Genomic DNA, 26,562 nt, shown 5'->3' on the forward strand with positions numbered 1-26,562 from the left:
AGCCACCCAGGAAACTTGGATTGAGTTTTGGGCTCCTGGCTTAGGCCTGGCCAGCTGTAGCTGCTCGGCAGTTGGGGAGTAAAACAGCAGATTGGGAGCCAGCATTGTGGCACAGCAGGTTAAGCCACCACCTGCAACCCTGGCTTCCCGTATGGGTGCCAACTCAAGTCCCAGCTGCCCCACTTCGATCCAGCTCACTGCTAATGTACCTGGAAAAGCAGCAGAGGTTGGCCCAAATACTTGGCCCCTGCCATCATCTCTTAGGAGACTTGGATGAAACTCCTGGCTTTGGCCTGACTGAGCCCTGCCATTTTGGCCATTCTGGGGAGTGAAGCAGCAGATAGAAGATATGTCTGTCTGTCTGTCTCTCAGTCTCTCTCTCTATCTCTATCCTCCCTATCACTCTCTGTAGCTCTGCCTTTCAAATAAAAATAAATCTTAAAAAAATAGCGGATGGGAAATCTCTGTGTCTTTCATATAAAATGGGAAAAAATAGTAGAGAGAGATGACCAGGAACTCCCAGGGTTATGCAGAGAAGTTCCCATCTTGAAAATACTACTTGAGATAAGTGAAAGGGAGAATGATAAAAGTAGGGAAAAAATACTTTGGCTATAAAGTCACTGACCTATTAAATCACCTTGGGAATAGTGGCAAAAATAGTGGTATTACTAAAAAAAAAAATAAATAAAGTGGAAATTATTTCCTTAACTTTGAAATTAGTATGTAAAGGAGAACTGTGTTTACTAAACTAAATCTTCACTCTGAATTTTTCTTAAGATTTTTTTATTTATTTAGAAAGGCAGAGTTAGAGGCAGAGGGAGAGAGAGGTCTTCCATCCACTGGTTCAGTCCCCAAATGGCCGCAATGGTCAGAGCTGGGCTGATCCAAAGCCAGGAGCCAGGAGTTGCTTCTGGGTCTCCCATGCGGGTGCAGGGGCCCAAGGACCTGGGCCATCCTCCACTGCTTTCCCAGGCCATAGCAGGGAGCTGCATCAGAAGTGGAGCAGCTGGGACTCTAACCAGTGCCAGTATGTGATGCTGGCACTGCAGGTGGTGACTTTACCCACTATGCCACAGCACCAGCTCCTACTCTGAATTTTTAAATTAAGGGATTTAAATCTCTTCCATGTAGCCTGAAAACATTTTAATATTTAATTATTTTTTTCTTAAGCTATGATTTAAAAACAAGGTTATTCTTAAGCTCTTATTCATAATTTGGGAAAAAGCTTTTTCTGGAAGAAGCATTACTGGCTTAAGTATTAAAAGTAATGAAAAATAGTCACTGAAACTTTTAACAGAGTTCTAACATAGGACACAATTGGTGAGCTTTATTCTTAATAAAACTTTTTAGTGTAGTTTCACATGAAGTTGTAAGAAATAATACAGAGAATTTAGCCGGCGCCGCGGCTCACTAGGCTAATCCTCCGCCTAGCGGCACCGGCACACCAGGTCCCAGTCGGGGCGCCGGAGTCTGTCCCGGTTGCCCCTCTTCCAGGCCAGCTCTCTGCTATGGCCCGGGAGTGCAGTGGAGGATGGCCCAAGTGCTTGGGCCCTGCACCCCATGGGAGACCAGGAGAAGCACCTGGCTCCTGGCTTCAGATCAGCGCGGTGCGCCGGCCGCAGCGCGCCAGCCGTGGCGGCCATTGGAGGGTGAACCAATGGTAAAGGAAGACCTTTCTTTCTGTCTCTGTCTCTCTCCGTCTCTCACTGTCCACTCTGCCTGTCAAAAAAAAAGAAAGAAAGAAAGAAAGAATACAGAGAATTGCAGCGCTCTGTTTAACCTATTTCTCATGCTAGCACCATCTTAGAAAGCTAAGTCAGTATCTCAAGTGGAATGTGGACATGGGTAGAGTTAAGGTACTCAGCGGTTCCAGTTTCATCAACAGGAGGATTCTTGCCTTGTCTTCTTATAGTTAAACCCTCTCCCTTCCACTCCTGACCTCTGGCAACTTATGATATGTTCTTTGCGGCTATAATTTACCACTTCTAGAATGGCAAATAAGTAGAATCAGAGTCTTTTTTTTTTCCCTCATCCTAGGCATAGTTGCCTCAAGGTTCATGCCAGTTGTTGTTTGTATCAAGTGTTTGTTCCTTTTTCTTGCTTAATAGTAGTCTATGGTATGGATAGACCATCGTTTGTTTAGCCATCTACCCACTGAATGACATCTGGGATAACTCCAGTTTTCGCTATTACAGAAAAGTAAGCTGGATTAAAAAAAAACACCAAACCATAGTTTCAGAAATCCTATGGCTTTTGTCTTATTATGGAGTGCTCATGGAGAGAGGGAATAAGATTAAAAACTTAGTCCTTTAGGATTAGGACCAATGCTGTGGCCCTATGGCAGTCTAACTCAGAGTCGCCTGATTTCCTGGATGTGTTGTGTTAATGGTATTTCGTCAAGCTTGGCCAGAGGCCATGTGAAATTTGCAAATTGCTGCATGGCGCTCATGTTCTCCTTTCTGATCAGAACCTCGAGTGATGGTGCAGTGTGGGCTGTTCATGTTTGTTTCCACTAAGCATTGCTCGCACATTGCTGTGTGTGTTGACACTGCCAGTGTGATAGCTGATAGCATTTGATTGTTCGCTCTTGGCTGCCAAGCGCAATTGTTGGATATTTTAAAAACATTAAATATCCTTCTGCTCTTGGAGTCTCTGATGAAGAGGCTTAATTAAATAAACATTCGATCATGAACAGAAGTGCCAGAGCAGGCACAGTCGGTGATGCTTACAGCTAATTGGTGGATGGTCGACACTCACTGGAGAGACTCAGAAATGCGTGCCTATGTTGGAAGGAAGTAGAGTCACCCTGCCTGCTGCCCTTCAGGTCTGCAGAGTGCACGTGTGCACCTGCCCATGCCCCGTGTTACCACCCATTTGTCCAGCAGGTGGTCCTAGTAATGGTCATTTGTTGACACTTTAAATAGGACTCTTTAGATGACATTTTATAACTAACAGTAAAATGCTGCCTGCTTGCTCAGTTATTCCTGAAAGGTATAAAAGGTATAGAGTTTTGACATGGCTATTTGTTTTTTTATTTTTTGCTTCTCTGCTTTAGCCTTACAACTATCTTTTGGAAGTATTGTTAGTTCCCTTTGGGCTTTATTTTACAGTTGGAGAAATTGAAACAGTGAGACCAGGTGGCTCTAAGAAAACCCCATGGAGAAAGGGAACTTGGGTTGATTGAATATTGCTTGCCCCAGAAAGTGAGGAACCTAAAGAAAGACAGACTACTGGGGGAGAAAAGTTGACAGTTTTACCAAAGAAGTAAAACAGTGAATGGGATGATCTGCCTGAAAACTCTCTAAAACCAAGAATTGTCTCCCATTCATGCCCACTGACCTACATAGAGACCAGCCTAAAGTAAGGACTTAATTGGCTTCTTTTTTTTGACAGGCAGAGTGGACAGTGAGAGAGAGAGAGACAGAGAGAAAGGTCTTCCTTTTGCCGTTGGTTCACCCTCCAATGGCCGCCGCGGCCAGTGTGCTGCAGCCAGCGCACCGCACTGATCCGATAGCAGGAGCCAGGTCTTTATCCTGGTCTCCCATGGGGTTCAGGGCCCAAGGACTTGGGCCATCCTCCACTGCACTCCCTGGCCACAGCAGAGAGCTGGCCTGGAAGAGGGGCAACCGGGACAGACTCCGGTGCCCCTACCGGGACTAGAACCCAGTGTGCTGGCGCCGCAAGGCGGAGGATTAGCCTAGTGAGCTGCGGCACCGGCTTAATTGGCTGCTTATTTATTTATTTGAAAAGCAGAGTTACAGAGAGGCAGAGGCAGAGAGAGGTTGGTCTTCCACCCACTGGTTCACTCCCCAAATGGCCACAACAGCTGGAGCTGAGCTGATCAGACTCAAGAAGCCAGGAGCTTCTTCCGGGTCTCCCATCTGAGTGCAGGGACCCAGGGACTTGGGCCATCTGCTGCTGCTTTCCCAGGCACATTAGCATGGAGCTGGATTGGAAGAGGAGCAGCCAGGACTTAAACCAGCACCCATGTGGTTTGCCAGCACTGTAGGCAGCAGCTTAACCTGCTATGCCACAGTGCCGGCCCTTCAACTGGCTTCTTTTCTTCATCCACTTTTTCCATGTGGTTGAAGAAACACGCTGGAATGATTCGCATGTTATTGAAGACTGTTCCACACACTTAGCCCTGGTTGTGTTTGTTGGTACTGAGTAGCTGTGGCTGCTTAACACAATAGAACAGAACTGCGTGCCTCCTGCTGGGCTCTGTGGGTTATTTGACATCTCCTGCAGTCAGCTGTGGCTGAAGTTTCTGGAAGCTCCGTTGGCTTCAAGGATTTCAGCTCTCTGCCTCTCGGGGCTTCTCGTCTTCAATGGCCTTTGTAGTAGCACAGGTGAACTTCTCACAGGCTGTGGCTCTGGGCTCTCCAGAAGTCTCCAGGCAGAAGCTTCTAGGGCTTGCCAGATCTGAGGCCTGGCACTGTCTCTGTATTTCCTCCTTGGTTAGTGAAGCTGTCATGTAGGGCAAACCAGACACCAAGAGGGGGGACGTAAACTCCACCTCTTGGTTAGGTTGAGCTGGTTTTCCAGCAGTAACTCTCTGATGCCACCTGCATGTGTTGCAACTCAGTTTGGTTCTGACACTGGCTACTCAAGTTAACACAGTCTCCACAGGTGCAGAGCCTGGTCACACACAGCTGTGCTGCTTCCCATGCCAGCTCCAGCAGGATGTTCGCAGGTTAACTCCTCTTCTGCCCCTCTGACTACAAAGTTAGGGGTTTCTTGGCTCCCTCCTAGCCTTGGTAATTCACTGGAATGGCGCAAAGAACTCAAGTAGTGCTGGACTTAGAGTCACAGCTTATTATAAAGGATACAAGCAAGCAACCACATGAGTAGATCAGAAGGTGAGGGCCGAGTACAGGGGTCTCTGGCCCCTGAGAGTTGCAGTGCACTGCCTTCTTGGAACAGCAGTGGGCTCACCAGGAAGCTCCCCCTCCTTGTTGAAGAATGTTTATCCAGGCCTCACTGCATAGACATGATTAATTAAATCATTAGCCAGTGGTGATTAGCTCAGTCTCCAGGCCTTTTCCCTGTTCTAGCAATCAAAAAGGGGATGGGAAATTACAACCCTTTAATGACCTGGATGGCTGGGGACTCCCTTGAAACTTTGCAGGAGCTCACCTGGGTCACCCAGGTAGCATAAACTCAGGTAGGGCCCCTACTTACTAAAGAATTTCCAAGGAGTTTTGAAGCCCTGTGTATGGAATGAGAATGAAGGACAAAGGCAAACAGACTTTTTATTCTACAACTGGGGTGATGACAGATTCTGTGGCCCTGAAATCCTCCCTGCTGGTGCTCTGCAGACTCAAGCTGGCCTGTCACCTTGTGAGAAGTGGAGGGAATTGCAAAAGTGCCTACGATTTGCTTGGAAAATGACCCTGTGTGAACAAGCAGACTTCAAAATGTTTGTAGGAAGTGGAATTAAAAGTGTGACTTTTGCCAGAATTGAATTCATGCACCTATAGCCCATTCATTGTCAACAAAAGCACCAAAACATAAACTAGAGGAAAGACACAGTCTCTTCAGTAAGTGGCACTTGGAAAAGTGGATGTGTGTGCAGAAGGTTGAAGCTAGACCTCCCTCCTCAACCCCCAATCTCTCACCTTACACAAAAACCGACGCAAATGGATCAAAGTTGTAAATGAGTGACCTGAAGCAATGAAACCACTTGAATAAAACATAGGGGAAGACGTGTAGACTTCACGATGTTGAACAGGCTTTCTGAGTAATACTTTTTTGAGGCAATGAAAGCAAAACTAGACAGATGGGCTGATAGCAAACTAGATAGTTTGAACACAGCAAAATAAACAGTGAAAGGAAAACCAACAGAATGGGAGAAAATATTTGCAAACTATTTCTTTAATAAAGGATTAATATAAAAATATATAAGGAACTCAAAAGACTGAACAGCTACAAAAACAGTCCAGTTATAAAATGGCAGGCAGATATTCAGCCTAAATGTTAGATGTCCTTGTCCCGTGTCAGAGTGCCTTGGTTCAGTATCTGGCCCTGGCTCCTGACTCCAGGCTTCTGCCAATGCAGAGCCTGAAGGGCAGAGATGGTGTTTCAAGCAATTTGTTTGCTGTCTCCCACATCTGATACCTCTGTTGAGTTCTGGGCTCCTGGCTTTGTGCTAGCCCACTCCCTAGCCATTGTGGGCATTTGGCAGAGTGAACCAGCAGAAGGGAGAGGGTGCTCTCTCCCCTCCACCTTCTATCTCTCAAATAGATAAAAAGAAATGCATGAAAGACCTGAATAGATGTTTTTCAGAAAAATAATAAAACAACAAATACTTGAAAAAAAGCTCAATATCACTAGCCATCAGGGAAATGCAAATGCAAATCAGAATTATAATGAGATGTCACCTCATTCCAGTTAGAATGATTATTATCAACAAGACAAAAAAAAATAACATGCTGGCGAGGATGTGAAGAAAAGAGAACCCTCAAACACTGTTGCTTGGAATGCAAGTTAGTGCAGACAATATGGAGAAGAGTATTGAGGTTCATCAGAAATCTAGAAATACATCTACACATGATCCAGCTGTCCCAGTTCTGAGTATGTATCCAAAGGAAATGAAATCAACACATGAAAGAGGTACCACACTCTGTTCACTGTGCTATTCACAGTAGCCAGGATATGAATCAACCTAGGTGTCTCCTGATGGATGAATGGATGAAGAAAGTATGGTATATGCACACAGTGGATATTATTCATCCACTACAATGAATGAAATCCTGGCATTTGCAGCCAGGTGGGAGGGTCTGAAAGTCATTGTGTTAAGTGAGATAAGCCAGACAGATAAATACATCTTCCCTCTCATGTGGAAGTGAAACAATTTGGTTTGAACTTAGAATAGGTATTTCTAGAGATGGGTTGATGAAGGCAGAGAGAGAGAGAGGTTGGTTAAATGACACCAAATACAAGAGAAAGAGCTTCGGGGGTTCTGCAGCCCAGTGGAGCAACTGGATGCCACAGGAAGGCTGTATACACTGCATGAAGAACTGGAGGAGCAGAGCTCGTAGGCTCCCAACCAGGAGGAGAGGTGGGTCTCTGGAGGCTGATTGGATCAGCTTATGCTTCACGTGCTGAAATACTGCACTGGGGGCTGCTGGCATTAGCTCAATATACATTAGGGCTTTTTTCTTTATTTTCTATATATTAGCTATAACCATTCAGAGAAAACATATTTTTGTGTGTGTCTGGCTTATTTCACTAAGCTTTATTTTTAAATTTTCATTGAAGATTTCCTTATTTAAGCTCTCTTTGAGCAAATTTTTAAAACAGATTTCACGTATTTCCTAGGTACAGTTTTAAGATGGTAACCACACTTCCCTTCCTCACCCTCCCTCAAACCATCTCCCTCATTTGTTTTAGTCCTTAAATTTTTTCAAAGACATAATTTCAATCCCCTCTATAATATGCTTAATTCACCACTAGCCATGATATTCAACAAGTACGAAGTGGGAAGACCACAGTTCCACAGGAGTATAAATGAAGACAAAAAAAACAAAAATCATCACAAGATGTCCATTTCATTCCTATACATTTTTGTATTCTGTATTAACTGCCACATACCAGAGAAAACATATTTGTCTTTTGGAGACTGGCTTATTTCACTAAGGATAATGCTTGCCGGTTGCATCCATTTTGTTATAAAAGACAGGAGTAGCCTGAGTAGTATTCCATAGTGTACATATATCACATTTTCTTTATCCACTTGTCAGTTGATAGACATTTGCATTGATTCCATATCTTAACAATTGAATTGAGGTACAATGAACATGGAGGTACAAATAACTCTTTCATATGCTGATTTCATTTCATTTGAGTAAATTCCCAGGAGTGGGATGGCTGGGTCATGTAATAGATCTATTTTCAGATTTCTGTGGAATCTCCGTACTGTCACATAATAGTTGTACTAATTTATATTCCTACCAACAAATTAGGGTACCTTTTTTCCCTATCCTCACCAGCATTTACTATTTTTGGATGATAGCCATCCTAACTGGGGTGACGTGGAACCTCATTGAGGGTTTTTTTTTTCTTTTTTTTTGTAAAATTTTATTTATTAGATAGGTAGAGTCCCAGACAGAGAGAAACAGAGAGAAAGGTCTTCCATCTGCTGGTTCACTCCCCACATGTCCACAATGGCTGGAGCTGGGCCAGTCTGAAGCCTGGAGCCTCTTCTAGGTCTCCTGTGTGGATGCAGGATTTCCAGACTCATGTTAGAAGCATCTAGAAAATCATTACTTTGTGTTGGGAAGAGTTTTATTTTCTTTATTCAAATATTTAAAAATCCCTCACTGTTCCCATAGCTGGAGTTTGATTGTGTAAAGGACGTTTTCTGTTAAGCTGCCAGTGACAACCTGGATAGGAAATTCTGTGAGTCCCTGTGGGTTCAACGGGCATGTTTGTGAGAGAATTTCATCTTTTCTCGCTTGCCCAAGGTTATCATGTAGCTGAAATTCTCAAGTGCAAAGAAACTTGTGTATCCATCTTGCATCTCAGAGCTGGCTTGGAGTTGGCCTCAGGCAACAACTAGCTAGCTGTGCCTTGAAGATGACTGTCTGGGGGATTAATTAGCAGAGGATGAATAATTTAAGGGGCACTTTTGGTGAATTAAATAGAGAAGAGGTTGGCAAGTATCCGTGGCTGAAGTATCTTCTCCCCCATTCATTCAGCTCTTACCTCTACTTTCTTAACGTACATTAATGAAAGTAAACCTGATTTATAGATTGGATACCATTCATTAGTTATGAGTGCTGTGAGCCCACCACTGGGGGCGCTCTGTGGAAGTTTGAGTTGTGATTATAAAGCAGAACAATGTTTTAGTGTATTGTAAAATCCTAGACAATCTGTAATAGCCATTACAGAGGCCACTGCTAGAAGTCTAATCTGAGGACTTGCCATCCCCTTGCCCATACCCCATAGAACTTTTTACACAGATGTATTGCAGCTCTGTAGACATCTCCTGTCATTGCTCATTGACTAACCTGTGTTACCCATTTGACCTGAGCAATGTGGAGGTGGGAACTGTTGGCTTCCTTGCTAGCCAATCTGTTTTTAAAAATTATTTTATTTATTTGAAAGGCAGAATTACAGAGACAGAGAGAACTTTGATCCACTGGTTCGGTCCCCAAATGGCCACAATGGCCAAGGCTGGGTTAAGCCTAAGTCAGGAATCAGGAACTCTGGGTCTCTCATGCTCTCATGTGGGTGGCAGGGGCCTAGGCACTTGGACCATCATCTGCTGCTTTCCCAGATGCATTCGCAGGGAACTGGATCTGAAGTGGAGCAGCTGGGGCTTGAACTGGACCCAAACTGGATGCTGGCATCACCAGCAGTGGCTTAACCGTCTGTGCCACAATACTGGCCCCCGATTGTCTTAAGTAAGCGTCTGGTATGTACTAGGCACTCTGTTTGGTCCTAGTGTTCCAAGCAATAAAAAGAAATCCTTATTATATATCCTGTTGCCCGTATTTTTTGCAGCTTTTCCACTGTACAGTCTATTTCCTATGAATGAGAATTTTAGTCGGTTTGAAGAATGTCTTATCTGTGTGTGGTTTACTGTTCTCAAAGCGTTGCTCACACATCTTTGGTCAAAGAATAAGAGTTCAGACGTGCTTTGTTGGCAAACTTCTCTCTGTCAGACACAACCTGCAGTGTCAGCTTCTGACAGGCTCTGAGGCCAGAGCTGGCTTCATTGATCTTGGTATCTTCCGCAGTGGTTTGCTTATAAAGCAGATTCAATAATAAAAAAGGATTAGTATTGGACTAAAAAGAAAATGCGCTTCATTTAGCCATTTAGCATTGATAGCCCTGTGGTTTATTTTCAAAGTCATATTTTCACGATGTTCTGTTCAGATGTGACTGAGTGTAATGGCACAGGGATGGCTTCCCCTTAGAAGAAGGAACCTGCAGAACATGGTCAGGGTGAGGCAGAAGCGGAAATGTGTTCATCTCCTACTGCGTTAACAACAGCATCCGCTTAGCTCGTTCTTGTATGGCCGTACAGATCGGTTTTTCAGTCGTAGGCATTTCTTTCATGTCTGAGGTTCAGTATCCCTGCTGGTGTTTCTTTTCCATATCCTTTATTTGCCCTCACCCTCTGAATTTCCACTATTCTGAATCTTCTGTCCTCTCTAATTAACCTGCTGTTTTTATAGATTTGTAGATATATTCCAGTTAACTCAGTTTCTGTCTTGGAACTGAGGAAGTGAAAGAGCCTGGAGTTTCCCAGTAGGTACCCTTTGCTACACAAAGGAAAAGCATGTTAATATGAGGACGCTAGGGCTTCAGTCAGGAAAATCAATAATTGCTGATTGTGCTGAACAAAGAAGTATATGAGTACTTTCTGGACCACTCCTTCAGAGCATTGGCAAGATTTCCCCATCCCCAGACTTGACTGTCAATTTCAGGATCATAACAGCTCCCCTCTCCTGAAAATCCCATGCTTTACAGGTAGGTCTTTGCCACATCTCTGCTCCATGCAGAGGACAGGAAGATACTATAACAGTGGAGAATCACAGGATCTCATTGGCTGGGCCCTGAGTGTGTGTGGGTCCTCTGATTTCTCTATCTTCTACCGAGAGCACAACATTCCTGTTGAAGTTTATAGTGCTGGGGCCAGCGCTGTGGCACAGCGGGTTAATGCCCTGGACTGAAGTACCGGCATCTCATATGGGTGCCGGTTCAAAACCCAGCTGCTCCACTTCCGATCCAGCTCTCTGCTATGGCCTAGGAAAGCAGTAGAAGATGGCTCAAGTCCTTGGGCCCCTGCACCCATGTGGGAGACCTGGAAGAAGCTCCTGGCTTTGGATCGGGCAGCTGTGGCCATTGCAGTCAATTGGGGAGTGAACCATAGGATGGAAGACCTCTCTCTCTATGTATTTCTCTCTGCCTCTCCTTCTCTCTCTGTGTAACTCTGACTTTCAAATAAATAAATAAATATTTTTTAAAAAAAAGTTTACATCTCTCAAAGCTGTGGACACATACTTGCATGATTGGCACCCAAATCAGACTGCTACTTTCTGGAAGACACCTTAAGTATTCGATCTTTGTATCCTTACCAGTAATGTTATGGTCTAGAATTTATGGAATTTATTTCTCCATGGTGGACCTTAGGGCACTTTACCAACCTGGTTTTTATACCTGTTGTTTTAACACAGAACTCTAGGCAACCACTTTGTTTTTTATTTTTTGACAGGCAGAGTAAATAGTGAGAGAGAGAGAAAGGTCTTCCTTTTGCCGTTGGTTCATCCTCCAATGGCCGCCGCTGCTGGTGCGCTGCGGCTGGCACACCGCGCTTATCCAATGGCAGAGGCCAGGTGCTTATCCTGGTCTCCCATGGGGTGCAGGGCCCAAGCACTTGGGCCATTCTCCACTGCACTCCCTGGCCACAGCAGAGAGCTGGCCTGGAAGAGGGGCAACCGGGACAGAATCTGGCGCCCTGACCGGAACTAGAACCCAGTGTGCCGGCGCCGCAGGTGGAGGATTAGCCTAGTGAGCCGCGGTGCCGGCTGGCAACCACTTTCAGTAGCTTCAAATTCTCATTCAAAATGATGCCATTTTCACATTCTACATGCTGGCCTTATTGTGGCTGGATCATAATTTTTTTTTTTTTTTTTGATAGGCAGAGTTAGACAGTGAAAGAGAGACAGAGAGAAAGGTCTTCCTTTTTCCACCATGGCCGGCGCGCTGTGCCGATCCAAAGCCAGGAGCCAGGTGCTTCCTCCTGGTCTCCCATGCGGGTGCAGGGCCCAAGCACTTGGACCATCCTCCACTGCACTCCCGGGCCACAGCAGAGAGCTGGACTGGAAGAGGGGCAACCGGGACAGAATCCGGCGCCCTGACCAGGGCTAGAACCTGGGGTGCTGGCGCCACAGGTGGAGGATTAGCCTAGTGAGCCATGGCACCAGCCTGGATCATAATTCTTTACTTACTTGCTAACCACTTGTATCAGGCCATTAAACTTTATACTGCTGCCCTGATGTTCATCCATTGTCAACTTTGAGTGGAGGACCTATGCATTGATGCTGATGACATCTGGCTGTGTGTAGTCACACCTGAATGTGTTGGTTGTCACCAGGATAGGCACATCTGCATATCTCCTCTCGAAGAGGCTTTGTCTCTTTGCTCACATGTAGTGGTCCTTACCTCATCTGGTGGAAATAGTGTTGACCATTCTGTGCCCTAAATAAACAGAGTTCTAGAGTTGCTGGCATGATATTCAGGAATTACAACTCCTGAGTAAACCCTATAGAAGCATTTGGATTTTCCTTGCTTCTCATTAAGTAGATATCTGTGCACAGAGTCTGAGATGACACCGTGCCATTTAATGAATATATATTAGGGTTCTCCAGGAAAGTAGGAGCAATGGGATAGATGTGGATTTATAAGGAAGAACTGATTATGGGAATTGGCTTACATGTTTCGGGATACTGCGAAGTCCCATGATCTGCAGTCCCCAAGTGGAGAAGCAGGAAGTGGGTGATGCGTTCAGTCCAAAAGTCTACAAACAAGAGTTGCCGGTGACATAACTTCACCTCCACTGTAATTTTGTGATATTTTCCTTTCAGTTGAGTTCCAGCAAGTCTTGAAGAGATGGGGTGATGCCAGCCCTTAACTGTGAGAGGTGGGCTTCCTTACTCAAGTCTACTGATTCAAATCCTAATGCCTTCCACAGACACCCTCATAGACATACCTGAAACACAGTTTTAGCTGCTGTCTTGTTATGCCTTCACTTACTCAAGTTAACACATAAAATTAACCAGTGCAGGGATGTTTCTACCAACTGCTACCGAGTCTTGCTGCTGGTAACTCAGGGAGCTTGTCTCATTACTGGTCCTTTCTGGCTAGCGCTTGTGATTATGCAATAACTCCTTCTGTTTCAGAGGAAAATAACCATTACAGTATCTTTCACATATGTTTTTAAAAATGCTTACTTATTTTGGTCTGTATTCCCTTTACATGGGTAATGGTTGAATCACTATCTTTTCACTTTGGTTTGCTGGCAACTAGAGTACAGTCAGTGCCTTGGGGTTCTCTCTGTGCAATTTTACACGCTACCACAGAAGCTTTGGCTGGCTTTCTTTGTTCCTTAGAACACTTCAAGGAGTTAAGATGTCTTCAAGAATGCCATGGCCAGTGGGGCAGAGACACACGTGGTTCTAGTCCTGATGCGGCCTTTCACTCGTAGCTGTGAGGCTCCCCTGAAAACAGGAACTTGATTTTCCCAGATGTGAACGTGAGGATGGAATTTAATAGTACAGGCTCCTTTCTGGCTCCAAGCTTGTTTGAGCCCTCCTTGTCCTTGCTCTGTATTCTCTACTTGCTGGCTGGTGAGCTCACAGCTTTGTATTCCTCCCACCCTGCTGGGTTGCATTTGGGAAGTGAGCTGAGGATGGCAGTCTTTCTCTCTCTCTCTTTCTGTCTGTCTCTGTCTCTCTGTCTCATTTAATATTACAGATTTCTCTCTACTTTAAAAGCTGTTACAGCATGAGAAAGAGGTAAAGACTAGTTAAAATTAAGTTCTGAGAGGTGGGTATTATGGACATGTGGGGATAAAACTAGCATATAGGAGCTCTCTGTGTTTCTGCCTGTGGTGTGCATGTCTCTCAAATAGTTTAAAAATTTGTATTCTGAGAAACCTACTATTTTTTCCCTAACAAAGTTACCTTTTCTCCCCTTCTCCACATGTTTTTTGGTGGTAGGTGGCTGTAGCAACATTGATATTTAGAAAGGAATAGAAAATGCAGAATCGCAAGGTTAACAACAGGTGGCTATAAGATATCATTTAAGGAATATTGGTAATACAAGTGCTTTTTCCTGAATAGTATGATGTCTTAAGTCTTGAAGCTTAAAGTTACTGTTGAAAAAGAAAAAGGGGAGGAGGAGTCCAAGAAACATGGAGAATATTTTGCCTGGTGTCAATTTCTTATTGTTCCTACATGGTAGACAAGAAGGGACTGCACAAAGTTTGCAGGAAAGTGGAATTAAAAGATAAAGTTTATTTTGGTATAAAAACAAATTCATGCCTAGTTTTTCATAATATGCATTTTCTGTGAATTTTCACAATCACCCTTGTATTTGAGATTGAATGCAAGGAACTTTGTTGCCCTATTTGCTGGCAGTTCCCTGAAAGGAAAGCTTTTCTTGGGGCTGGTGTTGTGGCACAGCAGGTTGAGCCACCGTGTGCAATGCCAGCATCCCACTTGAGTACCAGCTGGTGTCCCGGCTGCTCCATTTCCAATCCAGCTCCCTGCTAATGCCACCTGGGAAGGCAACTGAAGATGGCCCAAATGCTTGGGCCCCTGCCACCCACGTGGGAGACACAGATGGTGTTCCTGGCTCCTGTCTTCAGCCTGGCCCAGCTGTGGATATGCTATCCTTCCATCCAGTAGATGGAAGATCTCTGACTCTGTCTATGTCTCTCTCTCTCTCTGTAACTCTGCCTTTCAAATAAATAAATACTTTTTTTTTAAATGCCCTAAACTGTGCTTTTCTGGACCTGCTCTTCCCTTGCCTGAGTCACCTCACCTGCATGAGCCACGGGGACAGGGACTGCCGCAGGCTCTCCCCTAAGGAATGACACCCTGCTCGGGGTGAATCTTGGTGAATCCTCCCACAGTCCTGTGGAGGAGACACTCTGCATTGACAACGGCAGAGGAGAAACTCGGACTGTGGCCTGAGGACTTCATATCTCCCACATAGGACAAGTATGCGGTTTATGATCAATAATCTAAAAAAATCAGGAGAACTGAGAATTAAGGAAGTAAAGCAAGTGATCAGGTGCATTGAGGAAAGCAGTACGGAGGTTTTTGCTGTGTCTGTTGTACATCAACAGTTCAGTGGATTGTTGTCCGCACTTCCAGTTACTTTAACATGACTGCTTCCTTACCTGGTGACTTCAGAACCAGGTGCTTCTTGGAAACCATTGTGACCTGTCCTTCTGGCCAACTGACACAAGGAGGGTTCCTAGTACCTCTCTTTGAGGTTTGACTGATTTCCTAGAGTAGCAAGCTGAACTCAGGGAATCACCTCATTTGTTGCTTTCTGTTATTGTAAAGACTTTTTTTAAAGAGCACAAATGAAAAGCCGGATGAAGAGAGACGTACTGTGGGGTCAGAAGTGTCCCCCTCTGGAGCTCCAGTCCCTGTGGGATTGGGATGCATTACCTTCCTAGAACAAGGGTGCCTTGTTGTTCGCTGACTCAGAGGCTATCTGAACCCAGTGCTTTTGGGTTTTAATGGAGGTGTCATTGCATAGGCTGGTTGATTAAAGCATCAGCTAGTGGTGACCGCCTCAAGGCCTTTTCCCTCTCCAGAGGTTGGGGGTGGGATTGAAAGTTCCCACCCACTGATCTCATGATTGCTGCTCTGACTACCAGTCCTGGCCATTCCTCGGCTCATTAACATACAGAAGGATGCACATCGTAGATGGCAGGGTTTCTGGAAGCGCAGTGCCAAAGAACAAATAAACATTTCTTATACGTCACATATCACACCTAGGATAAAGCACTGCCCATAAAGTTGACACTCTAAGAATAAAAGACACAAATACAGAATCCTCAAATGCCAAGGGCCTGCTCAATACTGTGAGTGAGAGTATTAACTCTCTGACCTGTTACTGAAAGCCAGGATGCAAGTGGAAAATTGAGCAGGACGCCTGCAGAGATAGGGAAGTTGGACATCCTTCTAGCTGCTTTGTAAAAGTGGACATGAAAAGCACACCAGGGGAAGGGATGTCTCCTCTACTCCTCCTCTGGTAGAATTTTATTAGCTCTTGTCTGATGGAAATCGGATACTTGACTACACCTGGCTTTTCTTTCTTGGAGAGAGTCCTTCTGTCTCAGAAGTGAAATCCAAGCAGGAGGCCCCATCTTCCTGACCTTGGGCAATTAAACCAAGGGTGCTTTGCTTAGGCTTGACCTATCAGTGTCCTCATTCTGGACTTTGGGTCTGCCAGAAGTCTTGTGAGATTACGTTTCATCCAAGAAAGGGTTTGAGGCAGCAGTGCTGATGGGGAAAAGAGTCCAGGGGGCTGGCGCTGGCTGCTGTGGGAAGACCTACTGCCTGGCTGCTCTGGGTCTCTGCCTGATGTTCTAACATTTGTGACAGTGATCTATTCTTAACTAGTTTGTATATTTCTTTCTATTTGAAAGGCAGAGAGAGAGAAAGAGAGAGACAAACACCTTCCATTCTCTGACTGACTTCCCAAATGCCTGAAAGAACCAGAGCTGTGCCAGGCTTTCCTGTGGGTGGCAGGGACCCTCGCAGTTGAGCAACACCTGCTGTTTCCCAGGATGTACATGAACAGGGAGCTGGACCTTGAAGCAGAGCCAGACTTGAATCCAGGCACCCTAAGATGGGATGCTGGAATCCCAGGCAGTGTCTTAACTGCTGTGCCGAGTATCTGGCCTTCTAGTCTTGTATATTCTTATGTACAGGATAAATACGTACTTTTCCCTAACTCTCATAAGTATGTCATTGGGACAGACCTGTGTAACACAAGCATATATACGCAAGACAAGACAAATGCAGATTTATTAATGTGTGCAATGCAAATTATGCAGAAGAGCAGCTCTCATTAAGCTAACTCGGCCCAGCTGATACCTTAGCAAAGGGCAGGGTATTCTAGGGGGGAAGCAAGGCAAAGGGGAGCAGTCCTGAGGTCTGAAATGCAGAAAATCTGTGGGAAGGATATGAACGAGAGGGCTCAGATTCCCTCCCAGAGGGCGCTCCTCTGGCCCCTGCATCTCTGAGATCTAGGGCTGCCTCCTGTCAAGGAGGTTTGCTCTCTTGAGGAAGGAAAGTGAAAAGAATTTTTGTCTTTGTCATTCTCTGTCCTGCTTTAGGCAAACAGAAGGCAGAGCTTAACTGTATGATGATCTTACTTGGCTCAACAGTCCTTCATGGTATGGGGAGAAAGACTTTGCTTTCCTTAGCCGTCTAGGACTTCTGTTGCTTGCACCCAGTGATTGTAATTGGTAGACACTTAACTATTGTGTGGCTTTGCTTATTTACCTGGCATCAGCTACCTTCTGCTCCCTCAGGTTAAAGACAATCAGGAGCCAAGTGAGTCACTAGTAATTGAACTTTTGTAGTAAAATCTTGATCCAGGGAGAGGCTTTTAGCCTAGAAGTTAAGATCCACATTCTTGATTAGAATACTTGGGTTCCATACCCAATTCTAGCTCCCGACTCCAGCTCCCTGCTAACGCGGAGCCTGGGAGGCAGCAGTGATGGCTCTTATCGTTGAGTTCCTGCCACCGTGTGGGAGACCTGGATTGGGTTCACGGCTCCTGGTTTCAGCCTGACCTACTTCCAGCTATTGTGGGTGTTTCGGGAGTGAACCAACTGAGTAGAGCTCTCTGTATGTCCCGATCTCTCTCTCTGTTTGCCTCTCCAATAGAAATGTTTAGAAATGGATTCATATACACTAATAAAAAGTACTTGACCTGTGTAGGACAGTGTGAATATTTTGGTTTCAAAGATTAGTATGCAGAAAGCAAAGGAAATAGGAATATTGTCTTCACTGAGCATTAAAATGGGAGGAAGTGAAGTTGTTTATAGATAGTTTCAGCTGAGCATCAGATTTATTTATATTTTCTGCCTATTCATTCAACAGTAGGAACCAGGGAAATCCATGGCAAGGAGAAAATGAAGCTTCAAAGGGAATGAAAATGTACTTTTAGAGCTAGAACATTTAAAATTTTGACTTTGATTTTGAGAACACTTCACATTTCTCAGGCAGATTTTTTTCACCATTTAATAATCTGTGCCCACACTTGCATATTTAAATGACAATTTAAAAGTCATGAAAGTGGTCAGTCTTCTTTTCCCACGTGACTCTTACTTCTGTTCCATGAGACATGTTAAGGAAACTACTGAGTGTTGTAACGGCACCTAAGCCATTCTATAGAGAAGGTGAGAAATTCTACCTGGTGCCTCCTAATGGAACTGGCCTGTGTGGTCCTTGACCAGTGGCATCCTCACTCCCGTGCTGTGATGCTCGCCCTGAAATGTGAGTGGTCTTCGTAGAAGGTGGAGTGAGGCTTCACAGCCACAAGCAGCCATATCCACTTTCTTTAAAATTTTTTTATTAATATATTTGAAAGGCACACAACACACACACACACACACACAGGGAGGGAGAAGATTGCTAATTTCCTTCTTCCAGTTCACTCCCTAGATGCCTACAATAACTAGGGTTGGTCCAGGCCAAAGCCAGGAGCCAAGAGCCCAATCTGTTTCTCCTATGTGGTTAGCAGAGACCTAATCACTTAAGCCAGCTCCTGCTTTTCCCCAGGGTGTACATCAACAGGAAGCTGCAATTGAGAACCAAGCTGGGACTGAAACTCAGATACTTTAACATGGGATGTGGGCATCTCAAGTGGGGTCTTAACTGCTGCACAAAACATTTGTCTCAGCCATAACCAACTTTTTTAAGATTTATTTGAAAGGCAGAGTTACAGAAAGGGAGAGACACAGAGAGAGTGAGAGAGAGGTCTTCTATCCACTGATTCCCTCCCCAAATGGCCACAACAGCCAGGCCTGGGCCAGTCCAAAGCCAGAAGCTAGGAGCTTCTTCTAGGTCTCCCACATAGGTGCAGGAGGCCAACCACTTAGGCCATCTTCCACTGCTTTCCCAGGCACAGTAGCAGGGAGCTGGATCAGAAGTGGAGAGCTTGGACTTGAACTAGTACATATGGGATGCTGGTATTGGAGGTGGCAGCTTAACCTGCTCTGCCACATCGCAGCACCCCCAATCACTTTTTTTTTTAATATTTATTTATTTTAACATCAGAGTTACACAGAGAGGTCTTCCATCCATTGGATCACTCCCCAGATGGCCACAATGGGTGGAGCAGTGCTGATCAGGACCCAGGAGCTTCTTCCGGTCTCCCATGTGGGTGCAGGGGCCCAAGGACTTGGGCCATTTTCCACTGCTCTCCCAGGCCATAGCAGGGAGCTGCATGGGAAGTGGAGTAGCCTGGACTTGAACCAGCACCCATATAGAATGCTGGCACTGCAGGCCATGGCTTTACCTGCTACACCACAGTGCTGGCCCCCATTATCATCTTCTTAAAAAGCAAATCATTCACGTTTAGCTCGGGAGCTGGGCAAGATCTCCTGCAAGAAGAACAGGAACTGTATCTCTTGCTATGGTTTGGATATAGTTTGAGGAAACCCAAAGGTTTGTGTATGAATGCTTTAGTCCCCAGGTTGGCACTGCTGGCATGGTTTAGGACATGGTCGGGGCACAAGGGGAAGATAGTTCTGTAAGAGGGTTGTTGCAGAAATCTGAGTTTGGGCCGGCTCACGCTCTGCCTCCTGGCTCCGTGTGTGTGGCCCTTCTTCTGTATGCAGTTTGCTATCCGCAGGGGCCTTGGCCAGAGCCTGCATCATAGCACTTGGACTTGAGGCCTTCAGAACTGTGAGCTGCATGAACCTTCCTTTCCTTCCTAAGTGATTTGCCTCACATATTTCATTATAGTAATGAAAAACTGATGGATACAGACCTCTATTACTATTTCAACTAAAAGTCATTTATTTTTTAAAAAAAGATTTATTTACTTACTTGAGAGACAGAGTTGGCGGGGGGGCGGCGGACAGAGAGGTCTTCCATTCCCTGGTTCACTCTCCAAATGGTCACAACGGCCAGAGCTGGGCTGATCCGAAGCCAGGAGCCAAGAGCTTCGTCTGGGTCTCCCACATAAGTGCAAGGGCCTAAGGACTTAGGTCATCTTCCACTGCTTTCCCAGGCCATAGCAGAGAGCTGGATCAGAAGTGGAGCAGAGCCGGCGCCGTGGCTCACTAGGCTAATCCTCCGCCTAGCGGCGCCAGCACACCAGGTTCTAGTCCCGGTCGGGGCGCCGGATTCTGTCCCGGTTGCCCCTCTTCCAGGCCAGCTCTCTGCTGTGGCCAGGGAGTGCAGTGGAGGATGGCCCAAGTGCTTGGGCCCTGCACCCCATGGGAGACCAGGAAAAGCACCTGGCTCCTGGCTCCTGCCATCGGATCAGCATGGTGCGCCGGCTGCGGTGGCCATTGGAGGGTGAACCAACGGCAAAGGAAGACCTTTCTCTCTGTCTCTCTCTCTCACTGTCCACTCTGCCTGTCAAAAAAAAAAAAAAATGGAGCAGCCAGGACACGAACCCATGCCCATATAGGATGCCAGTGCTGTAGGCAGAGGTTTAACCTACTGTACAACAGCCCCAGCCCCTAAACATTTTCTAATCATTTAATTAGTGTAATCGTTTAATTAGTGATTTCTCACCAAAGCCTCAGTGTGACATTACTGGCATCATTTTCCAAGAAAACTGAGTGTCACTGAAATGGGATTGACGTTGATGTTGGTTGGTTGGTTGGGAGCTGGTAACAGAAGCAGAGTGATGGCTTTGGGTTTCTTCCGTGGCCTCTTGGGCCATGGTGTTTGCTCCACTGTTAGAAGCCCAGGGGGGATGGAGGGAAGGAGCTGATAGCTGTGGTGGTTGTAAGTAAGCAGGACAGGAAGGACACCCTGAGACACCATCACAACTATCAGCAGAGGGCTGTTACAGAGTAAAGCAGGCCTTGCCAGTCCCCACACCCGAGGGAGGCACCTGACCCACAGGCCAGTGTGGAGGGCAACCTGGGTTTGTGCATTTCTAGAGTAACCGTCTCTCCTGGCATCTTGCTTGGCGGCAGAGTGTTCAGCTGGGCTTTGGAGCAAGGTAGCTGCTGACCCTAGAGTTGGTGTAGCCAGGCACAGAGTCTCCTGAACCTGCAGCCGGCTGCTGGCACTGCTGTCTCCACATCCCATCATGAACGTGACACTGACCCCACTGCTTTTGGCTAGGGAGAGGCTATTTGAGCCTCAGCTCTCTCTCTCTCTCTCTCTCTCTCTTTTTTTGACAAATAGAGTTATAGACAGAGAGAGAGAGAAAGGTCTTCCTTCCATTGGTTCACTCCCCAAATGGCTTCTATGGCTGCCACTGCGCCAATCCGAAGCCAGGAGCCAGGTGCCTCTTCCTCCTGGTCTCCCATGCGGGTGCAGGGCCCAAGCACTTGGGCCATCCTCCACTGCCCTCCCGGGCCACAGCAGAGAGCTGGACTGGAAGAGGAGCAGCCGGGACCAGAACTCGGCGCCCATATGGGATGCTGGTGCTGCAGGTGGAGGATTAACCACGTGAGCCATGGCGTCAGCCCCAGAGCCTCAGCTCTTTCCACACAAGATGTGCAGCAGTCCTTGCCAAGAATGGCAAACTGTACTTGAACGTGGCTGTACCATTTCCTGGCATGCACACGTGGGCTGTACATGGGAGCTTCAGAAAGTTCATGGAAGATACGTTACCAAAAAACTATGTATAAAATTTAAAAAATCATGCCTTTTAATTGCACATTTTTAGAAAATCTTTTGAGATACTCTTGTGCTTTCCAAACGAGATGGTAAGTTTTGTGGGAACGAGACTGAGTCATTCTCTATTTTCCTTTTATTTTTTATGTATTTTTAAAGATTTATTTTTTTTTTTGAAAGGCAGAGTTACAGAGAGGCAGAGTGAAAAAGAGAGAGGTTGAGAGAGAGAGAGAGAGGTCTTCCATCTGCTGGTTCACTCCCCAAATGGCTGCAACAGCCGGAGCTGTGCCGATCTGAAGCCAAGAGCTTCTTCCGGGTCTCCCACGTGGGTGCAGGGGCCCAAGCACTTGGGCCATCTTCTGCTGCTTTCCCAGGCCACAGCAGAGAGCTGGATCGGAAGTAGAGCAGCTGGTCGGAACCGCTGGCCATATGGATGCCAGCACTGCAGGCGGCGGCTTCACCCACTAAGCCACAGCACTGGCCCCTCTATTTTCATTTAAGTTTGCATCCAAAGACTTGATAGTGATCTGAGTCTCTCTCATTGCTGGAAGCCTCTGTCTGAGATTCTAGGGCAATTCTGTCACATCACTGAGGGGCTGCTGACATGGACACAGGAGGGCACAGCACCAGCTAAATGGAGTTACCCTAGGTCTGAGTGCCCCAGGCCCCATTTTGCTGACTCATCCATGACTCAGGAACTCTTGTCTTCCTGCGTGTTAGGAAAATGGCTTAGTTTTATCTATGGCGCGATCTACACCCTGATTTACATCCTAGGCCCTAACCTCCCTGCCCCCGCCATGACTGAAAGCCAGGTGGCCGCATGGCCCAGCTACCTGAGCCAGGCTCCACCCCCATCCTAATGAAATATGCTGCTCCTGCTTCCCTGCCCGCCCTCCAGCAAAGTTTTAAAAGGACCTGTTCCTGAACACCTGGCTCTCTTGGCTCTTCTCCTCTACTCTCCTCTCCCTTCTCTCTGTTCTCTTCTCCTCGCTAGCTCCTCTCCTCTGTCTCTCTCTCTTATACTCTCTTTCTCTCTCTTATCCTTCTTCGTCCCTCCCCTCCAGCCTGCTGGATTTTCCCCAATAAACCCTTTCCCTTACTCCGGTGTTTGGTGTGTTTTGTGATGGCATAACACTGTGGATTCTGTTCTGTGGGTCCTTGTTTCAGACACACAGTTGCTCACTTCCGCCAGGTCTGGTCTCTGCTCTGCCTGCAGTCTGCTGCTGCTGAAGCTGTCTATCTGGGGAGGGTCCGTCACGCAGGCCCAGGGGCTCAGCCGGACAGCTCCACGTTCCCCAGCCTTTTCATGGTGCTGACTGGGCAGTATCTGGAGCTCTCAGAAGCTGTGGAGAAAGCAAATCTCTGCAAAGCCTCTTGCCCTCCTGGCCACTGTCCTTGAGCTTGTCCTGTGCCGGCTAGTGAGGAAGGGCACAGGCCAGCCAGGACCCTTGACTTCTGGAAGATCCCCTTTCCTGGCGTCCCCTTTGAGAGCCGTCACCCCTCGTGGGTTGTGTGCCATGTAGTGTCCTCCACAACGACCCTGAACGTGACTCTGCATCTCCCTCGTTAGACCTTGGGGAGCCTGAAATGACCTCTTTTTTTTTTATTACATTTCCGAAGTACACACTTTATGTTGAATTAAAAACTTTTATTAAAAGTTTTTTATATTAAGATTTTTTATATTAAGATAATTTTATATTTAAAAAAAATTCCCCAAAGATTCTTGCCAGATCCTTGATAGTTGCTTGTATCCACTTAATTGTGTGAAAATAACTTTTCCTACTCTGATCTCTCTGTCCCTGTTGACTTACCTACTTTGGAGGAGGTCCTCAGCCAGGACTCAGAGAGAGAATTGGTACAGTCAGTACTCACACTCAGTTCCTGATGGGGTGCTAGGTCTTCTGAACCTGTTAATTGTACCAGCTTCAGGCTAAGTTGCATGCTCCTCTCTTCATGGGGTGATGATGATGGTTTTATAAGTACTGGTTGGATAGCACTGTAATTAATGGCCTCCAGCTTCTATTCTGGTAACAGTTTATTCTTGTACCACATTTGAGAGGCTTGTGGTCATAAAGAGGTAAAAAAAAAATGGCATTCTCTTTAATAAGGCATCCCAAGCCGTCTAAGCACCCATGAATTATAAATGAAAACTTCTCAGTGATTAAAATAGACACACGGATGCATTCCCCTTCGCTTCGACTTTGCTTCAGGGCACCTGCTCAAGAGGCACCCGGAGGAAGTCCCGAGGGCTTCTGGATCGCGCCCATCTGCTGCCTGCACTTCTCTGATGTAAATCAGGAGGCATCAGGGCAAGGGCATCCCAGCAGGCTCGGGAGAGGGTCTCTGTACTGACAGTCAGTTAGGGCCCGGGGTGCAGCTCTGCCCAAACCAGTCTTCACGGTAATGGGGTCATAATAGGACCTCGGCCTTTTGTTCCCTCCATAACCAGTTTACAGCATTTCCCATTTAACCATTGTCCCATCCACTTATTGACACACATGAGGCGTATTCAGGAATGGCAGAGGACAGCTGATGCTGGGCAGCTGGTTTAAGGGGTCGTGTTTATTACCGGAGAAGCCCGTACAGGTTTGTTTGGGGGCAGCAGGTTGAGCTGCCACTCAGGACTGCAGCCTCCCACATCACGGTGTCAGTTCTTCCATCCTGACTGCCCGGCTTCTGATCCAGCTCCCTGCTAATGCACCAGGGAAGGCAGCAGAGGGTGGCTCAAGTATTCAGGTTGTTGGAAACCCTGGTGGAGTTTCAGGCTCTTGGTTTCAGCCTTGCCCAGTCCCAGATGTTGTGGGCATTTGGAAAGTGAACCAGTAGATTGAAAATTCCTTTTCTTTCCTCTCCCTCCCCTCCCTCTTTTCCTCCCCTCCCCCTCTCTCCCTGTTTCTCCCCCTATCTCCTTCTCTCTTCCCCTCTCCCCCTTCTCCTCCTATGTCACACTGCCTTGCAAATAAAATAAATCCTTAAAATTCTTTCAAAAACATAAAACAGAGAAGCCTATAAGCAGGAATCTTGAAATAAGAGCCGGGGTGTGGGGAGCAGTGTGTGGCACAGTGGGTTAATCTGCTGCTTTCAATATCAGCATCCCATATCATAGTGCCAGTTCGAGTCCCAGCTGTTCCACTTCCCATCCGGTTTCTTGGTCATGTACCTGGGAAGGCAGCGAAAGTTGGCCCAAGTACTTGGACCCTGCCACTCATATAGGAGACCAGGGTGGAGTTCTTGGCTCCTGGCTTCAGTCTGGTTCAGCTCTGGCTATTGGTGCATTTGGAGAATGAACCAGTGAATAGAAGATCTCTCTTTCTCTCTCCTTCTCTCTTACTCTCCTTTCTAAATAATTCTCAAAAAAAATAAGAGCCAAACCTGATCTCAAATGGGTGTCAAAATATTATTATCATGAACTCTTTTTTCTCAACTCTCAGACATACAACAAAGCTTTCCCAGATGTCACTGGACATGGGACCAGAGGGTAGAGTCACTCTCAGACCACAGGGAGGTCCATGACGAGAGAGAGAACTCTGGATGAGGAAGACAGCGGTCCTCTTTAAACTCTGTTTCTTCCTCTATACTCTCCATTTGTCTTTGATTAGTTATTGATTAAATTGTGTTAATTTTTACTGTAAAATTATACATAAGAGACCACTGGCCTTTTGCTGCTCACAGTGGAAATTCTAAACTGTGGGTATTGCCAGTCATCAATTTCCCTACATGGTTGGCAGCTTTGGGGAAGAATTAATGTTGAGGCAAAGGCAAGGAGTGCTCCAGCCAACTGGGATGTGGTTCTGAGCTAAGGGAAGCTTGCTTAGCCTTTCCTAGGCCTTTCTCATATCAGCATGTCTCAGTAAAGGTCCAATGTCTAATAGTTTCTAACAGTTCAGTCTAAATTATGAATTTACATGGAGTTCTGTTGATGTTCTGTTTAGATTATGAAGCCATAATTTTCTCTAAATGATGATTACAGGAAAGACAGTGTTAGGTACGTTCTTTCTTGAATGATAATAAGGTTATTACTATCACGTCAGAACCAGATTAGCCTTAGATTAGGGAGCAGCATCTCAAAAATCAAAAATTGAAACAAGAGCCGGACTCATCTTTGAAGAATGTCAAACTCATTATTGAGACATTGTTATGACTGGGGAAATTATTTCTGAAGCAGGAGCCAGTGGTGGATGCCCTGTGACCAGATCGTGTGACCCTTAGGTTTATTTTATTTTATTTTATTTTATTTTTGACAGGCAGAGTGGACAGTGAGAGAGAGAGACAGATAGAAAGGTCTTCCTTTGCCATTGGTTCACCCTCCGATGGCCGCCGCGGCCGGCGCACTGCGGCCAGTGCACTGTGCTGATCTGAAGCCAGGAGCCAGGTGCTTCTCCTGGTCTCCCATGGGGTGCAGGGCCCAAGCACTTGGGCCATCCTCCACTGCACTCCCTGGCCACAGCAGAGAGCTGGCCTGGAAGAGGGGCAACCGGGACAAAATCCGGCACCCTGACCAGGACTAGAACCTGGTGTGCCGGCGCCGCAAGGCGGAGGATTAGCCTAGTGAGCCGCGGCGCCGGCCGACCCTTAGGTTTTGAAAGAGCTTCATCTGCCCAGTGTATTGACTCTAGAAAATGTTCACTCAGAAGAGTAGAGAGAAATTCCAACCACACAAAACCGGGGCAAGAGGTAGAAGAGTAGGTGATGAGTTCCCCCAACAAGTCCTCCGTAACTTGGGGCTGGGACCTCACTCTGCACACTGGATGATCACAACAGATAGACACAGGGTGGGTCCTGGTGTCCCTGGTAAGATCCTGCTAAGGGTGCTACATCTTCTAGTGGACTACCTGGTTAGAGACCTCTTTCCCTTCGAGCCTTCTGCTAATGTGTACTCTGGGAGGCAGCAAGTGATGGCTCAACTAGTTGGATCCTTACCACCCATGTGGAAGACTCAGCTGGAGTTCCTGGTTCCTGGCTTCAGCCTGGCCCAGCCCTGGTTGTTGTAGGCATTTGGGAAATCCATTCTCTGTTCCTGTCTCTATCTACCTTTCAAATAAAGTGAAAATAATTCCCCAAAGCAGCTAATAGGGACAGGGTAGCCAGAAGACCCATGTGTGTAACTGAATACTTGGCAGAGGCTGTTGTGTGCGCGAGGTGTGGCTGCTGTGTATTGAAGCGGTAGGTTCTGTCTCTGTTGTGGTCGGGAGACAGGAAGCAGGTCTTC

The 26,562-nt window shown here is 46.4% G+C and overlaps 1 protein-coding gene across 7 annotated transcripts in view; it reads left to right on the forward strand.

Annotated features, from left to right (window-relative positions):
• The window catches only part of RGS6 (regulator of G protein signaling 6), a 612,852-nt gene that overhangs the window by 211,386 nt on the left and 374,904 nt on the right, over window positions 1–26,562 (forward strand). The window lies entirely within an intron of this gene.

This window comes from Oryctolagus cuniculus, chromosome 20 (assembly GCF_964237555.1).
Source record: "Oryctolagus cuniculus chromosome 20, mOryCun1.1, whole genome shotgun sequence".
In the NCBI taxonomy this organism is placed as follows: Eukaryota; Metazoa; Chordata; class Mammalia; order Lagomorpha; family Leporidae; genus Oryctolagus; species Oryctolagus cuniculus.